We start from the raw sequence: 6,000 nt of genomic DNA on the forward strand, positions 1-6,000 counted from the left end.
ATACTTGTGCATGAATTTTCACAGCAGCACTATTCGCTATAGCGAAAGGGTAGAAACAACATATGAATGGATAAACAAAATGTAGTATATACATACAATGGAAATGAAATATTACTCAGCCGTAAAAAGGAAGGCTACAACATGGATAAACCTTAAAAACATTATGCTAAGTTAAAGTAGCCATACCCCAAAGTCCACATATTATATAATTCTGTTTATATTAAATGTTCAGAATAGGTAAATCCATAGAGACAGAAAGTAGATTAGTGGTTGCCAGGAGCTTGGGGAAGGGAGTTAATAGGGACTGATTGCTTAGTTGGAAACCCTGGTGGTGTAGTGGTTAAGTGCTACCAGGTGCTCCTTGGAAACTCTATGAGACAGTTCTACTCTGTCCTATAGGGTCGCTATGAGTCGGAATTGACTCGACGGCAGTGGGTTAGGTTTAGTGGGATTGCTTAGTGGGTATGGGCTTTCTTTTGGGGTGATAAAAATGTTTTGGAATTAGATTGAGGTGGTGGTTACACAACATCGTGAATGTACCAAACACCACTGAGCTGTACACTTTAAAATGGTTAATTTTATGTTATGTGAGTTCCACCACAAGAAAAAAAAATCAGTGAAAGAAAATGCTTTGGAGCAAATGTCAGAGGCAGAACCCGCCTCTGCAGCAGGGAGCTGTTCTTCCTAAATCCTCATCAATAAGCCCTGGGCATTTCTAATGCTCTCCAAGTCAACAGAAGAAACTCCTTTATGCCAAAAGCGAGCATCAAAAGTTAGTTGTTTCCCTGGTTTACATCTATTGCCTTTAGATATTCCATTGCTTCCCATGGTTGATGTGTTCTGAAAATGGCTCCTAGCCAACTAAATGGAAGAGCCTGATTCCTTGTTTACCAGGAAGGAAAATGGGAGGCAGAGCTGAGCAAACTGTGCCTTTGAAAGCACAGACTGTACAAGGAGGGACATGGCTGCTATTTTCAGTCTGGTGTGGGTGTGAGAATAACAGGCCTCTGTAAACAGCAGTTTAACAACAGCCTGTGAGAAGTCTCCTGGGACTCAAAGATCCACTCTCTACAGTGAACCAAAAGAAAGTTCATGAGAGCTAGGAGAGTTTAATGCATTAAAAAAAAAGAAAGAAAAGAAATCTGAAATGGAGATTCAACACTGGGTTTTGAATGAGCTGCAATATTTAGCAAGGGTTTGCTCCCTTTGTTCAAAAGAATAAATCCAGAAAACAGAGAAGTCAAACCAGGAACAGACATGGTGTACTTTCCGGAAGAATAACTACCCTCAAAGCCATGTCTGCAGGGATCCAGCCTCCCTCTGGGAGCCTGACACATTGCCCAGTTCTGGAAGGAAACAGGCTTGGGTGGAGGGAGGTTTGACCCCTGTTCAAACTTTTGTTTCAGGATCCAGCATTAAATGTAAACGTGTTACGATGAAGGAAGGAAGACTGTCTGAAGGCTGAACTTGCTTTCATTTTTGTTTTAATAAGTTTTGATATCCACCTTTCAAAGCTTGTCCCCATGCACTGGAAAGTAAAACCAACCCATTTCTACAGAGCTACAGAAAGCACGCTATAATTAGGACCCAAATAAGGCTGTGTGGTTCAATAAAAGCTGGGTGACAATGGGATCCATAACTCTTCATTTTTCCTCTAAAAACTTGTGTCCTAAATGTAGTAAGAGTAAGGAAGAATTCTTGTAAATTCAAGGTATAATGACTACAGGGATGCTATGTCTTTAGTCATACTCTGGTCAACAAACATTTTTAGCATTTACTCATTCTATCATTCATTCATTCAACAAATATATAGTTATTGTTTGCAGTACGCTGGGCATCATGGTAGGTGTGGGACTAAGTGATAAGCAAAGTGGGCGTGTTCTCTGCCTCAGAAAGCAGGTGACTGACACACAGAGGAATATAGACAGTAACTATTCACCCAGTTGAGGACCAAGTTCAAAGTCTGCTTCCCCAATCCTTATTTTCTACTCTAAAATTAAATTCTATGATGAAATAAAGTAGGACCATCCATACCTTAGAAGCTTGGGCCCCAAAGTCATCAGAAGAATATAGTCTATATATTTCCCAAGGTCGGGATGGTTCAGGATGAAATAATAACAAAGGCCCAGGCTGAGCTAGAGCTCATACCTGCAGTCATCCCCGCCCCCGCCCCCGTGGTGGTTCTCAGGTTCTTCACTTAGGGTCTTCCGTAAACAGCTGTTAGAGTAAGAAGACACACAACTCCTCCTAAACAATAACTAACAGTTAAATTTACAGAGAAAAGTAATAGCCCATCCCTCAGAAAACTGCGAAGTCTAGAGAATTAGCCCAGCTGAAAGATACATGCAACTTATATAACCAAAATGCACACAATTTATACAATCAAACAGGAGTAGCTGGCTTTCCTGATAAAATCTAGAGTTTCTGCACTACTTTGGAGTTCCTGTTAATGTTCTCAGCTGGTTGGGGATTCAAATCTACCCAGAGGCACCTCGGAAGAAAGGCCTGGTGGTCTACTTCCCAAAATTCAGCTGTTGGAAACACTATGGAGCACAGTTCTACTCCGACACACATGGGGTCATCGTGAGTGGGACTCCACACCAACTGGTTTTGACCACTTTAAAGCCTTCCCCAATAACGGTAGGTACCACTTGCTTTGTATTTGCATAATCAAAACGTCCATAGCAATAGTTTTCTTAAAACAAAGGGAGAGTTTGCCTCAAATGTAAATCCACATCTCCACCCCTTAGGAAGCCAAACACAACCCTAAGCTTTTAGCCATCCCTTTTCCCAGTATCTGCTCTTCAAGGTTTCCAAAGCTTTAGTTAAAAAGTCCAGTCCTAATCTGATTACCTTGTTATTCTTGTTTACAAAATTTGCAGGTGGCACAAAGTTGAATGTGGGCTGGGAGATAAGCTGAAGGAACCGTAATCAAAATAAAGCTTGACAGGGTGGATTCAGGCACCAATACTACCCAGATGACAGTTAACCTCCACCTTAGGGTCCTCTGCTTCAGGTGGAAAATATCAACCTCAAAAAGAGTAAGTTGGGAAGCTGTGGATTAACAATGCACATTGGATTTGAAGCTTAAATAACAATTTAATGGAAAACCCACAACTCTTTGGATTACAAAATAGGGTTTCCATTCTCTATTTAACCTCTCTGATTCTCCGTTTCTTTAAACACCAATATTATGATAGCCCCTTTCACCCTTGGATTCTTTTATTTTAGTAGTTTGAGAGAATTTCCTTCCTCTTCAACACTTGGGAAATATGTCATTTTCTGTATTCTAATCTTTTTTTTTTTTTTTTCACCTGTCTGTCAGTTTGTCTTACTGTGGTGGCTTGCGTGTTGCTGTGATGCTGGAAGCTATGCCACCGGTATTCAAATACGAGCAGGGTCACCCATGATGGGCAGATTTCAGTGGATCTTTTTTTTTTCCAGACTAAGATAGTCTAGGAAGAAGGTGATAGTCTAGGCCTGGCGATCTACTTCTGAAAATCAGCCAGTGAAAACTTGAAGGATCACAACAGAACCTTGTCAGGTATAGTGCTGGGAGATGGGCCCCCTAGGCTGGAAGGCCTGTACAATAGCCTCAGCAATGGTCTCGAACATACCAGTGAGCGTGAGGATGGTGCAGGACTGGGCAAAGTCTCCTGGTCATACATAAGGTCACCACGAGTCGGAGCTGGCTCCGCAGCAACTACCAACAACAATACTTTTAAATTATTTTATTGAATAAAATAATTTTCTTTTTAGTGCTGAGACAGCTGCCTTGAGGTTAAATGGTATAAAGCCATCTGAGCAACAACTAAACAGTTGATCACAGTGAACAACTGGCCTCCCTAAATTTAGATTTCAGAATGGCCATGGGAGAAAGTCAGAGAGGTCAGGGGTAGGGCTACATGGTTTCAGAGGCCCGGCTGAAAACAATTTGTGTAGAAAAAAGAAACAGCACAGAAACTTATCTCCAGAAGGGCAATAAGCATCTGTGGGTTGTTTAATTTGCTTTCACTCAATGTAGATCCTTCACGTTTTGGAACTTAGCTGTGTAACAGTTCATTGGTAGCTGACTGATAAGACAGATCTGAAACCAGAACTGCGCACATACACACACACTTCCCTCTTCTTTAAAAAGAACACAGAATAAAGCAGTGTCCGGGGTTTTCTTCTTCCTCCTTCCCCCCCCCCTCCTTCTTCCTTCTTCTAATGAACTCAATACCAAAGAAAGACCTAGCATTTGTTGCACTTGTCTTGGGCAACAAAGACTCTACACATGTTGCATCTGTTGCAGTCAGTTTCAGGACATTTGAGAGCAGAGAGCAGAATGGGGCACTGGGGAATCACCTGAGTGGCCATCTCTCCGGGGGTGCCAGACGGCTCAGGTGATTAATCTTCTTGAAGCTGTACAGCCACGCAAGAATGATGATGTTTGAGAGATGACCATTTATGCACTAAACACCCTTCCCATCTGGGTCAGCAACCTGGATTTATTCCCAGCTGTCAGGAAACCCAGGGGAGGTGGTCTCCATCCAATTTGTTATGGACAACTGCTCAGATCACCCGGCCTGCCTTCTCAGCTGGAGTCATGAGGACCATCAAAGACTAAATGGTTCAGCAGAGTGACCTCCATTCTGTACCTAATAGGGTGACCCTGAGGAGTAGGGTCTGAGCTCGGGCAGGTTGTGAGTCACCTTTGATAGATTCAGTCTGGATTCCAGGATATCCCGAACATTTAGAAGTGATAAGTCAACTCTGAAGAAACAAAGGCTAGAGCCGTGAAACAAGAAACACCACACCAGCAATGTGCAGCGGGACAGAGTCCAGAAACACATCCAGTTCTTAAAATTCTAATGCCCCATCTGCTGCCGGCAAGATCTTTCTGATAAAGCAATTAACAGACAATTCTGTGCTTTTATTTCTTTACCAACTGTATAATCATGCCACCTATTTATCCCAAAGAAGTGACGTCAAGTTAATTTGTTCCAGTGCCTGGAGAAAGACATCATGCTTGTTAAGGTAGAGGGTCGGCGAAAAAGAGGAAGACCCTCAACGAGACAGATTGACACAGTGGCTTCAACAACAGGCTCAAGAATAACGACGATTGTGAGGATGATTCAAGACCAGGAAGTGTTTCGTTCTGTTGTACACAGAGTCACTGTGTGTAGGAATCGACTCAATGGCACCTAACAACAATAACAAAATGATATATTTTACCACAATAAAAAAAATTCTTAGCATAGTGCCTGACACTCAGGAAAGCACCCCTTCTCCCCCAAATGATCTCACAATGTTGTAGAACGTTGCCGTGGACATCTTGCCTTTTTCCCCTTTCCTTCTCCCATGCATAGCAATCAGGTAGAAGGAGCCTGGATCCTCGGTGTACAGGGGCTGCTGTACTTATGAGAAAGAGAAATTAACTATTCTGAAAGCACTGTTCTTCTCGATTCCTGTTACAAGCTGCTGAATTAATATCCTATCTATTGCAGATACCAGTTTAAAAAGTATTCACCATAGAATGTTAATATGCATATTAAAAAGGAATTTTTTATCTCATTTTTTAAATGGAGGTATAATACTCATCCTGTAAAATGCTTGAATCTTAAGTAGACAGTACCTTGATGAAATTTTACATAGGTATACACTTGTGAAAATATCACTCAGTTCAAGATGTAGAGAAGGGGTGTGCAAACTAGGCCCCCAAGCAGACCAAATCTGGCCCACTGCCTGTTTTTATAAAGTTTTATTGGAACGCAGCCACACCTGTAACCGAACACCACTCGGGTTCTTGTCCTGTCACTAGCCGATTGAAATAAGATGGACACTAATTGCAAGGCAAACAGAAAGTGGCAAGTTTATTGTCTGTGGATACAAGGAGTGACACGGGGTCTAGCAACCATAAGGCCACATGCTCACCATCTGAGGGGGCTGGGGAGCTTTTTGTTTCCAGTGGCGTCAGGGATTGGAATTGGTACCCGGAACTCTCCACCCTTAGCCCTC

This window comes from Loxodonta africana, chromosome X, assembly GCF_030014295.1.
Source record: "Loxodonta africana isolate mLoxAfr1 chromosome X, mLoxAfr1.hap2, whole genome shotgun sequence".
Taxonomy (NCBI): Eukaryota; Metazoa; Chordata; class Mammalia; order Proboscidea; family Elephantidae; genus Loxodonta; species Loxodonta africana.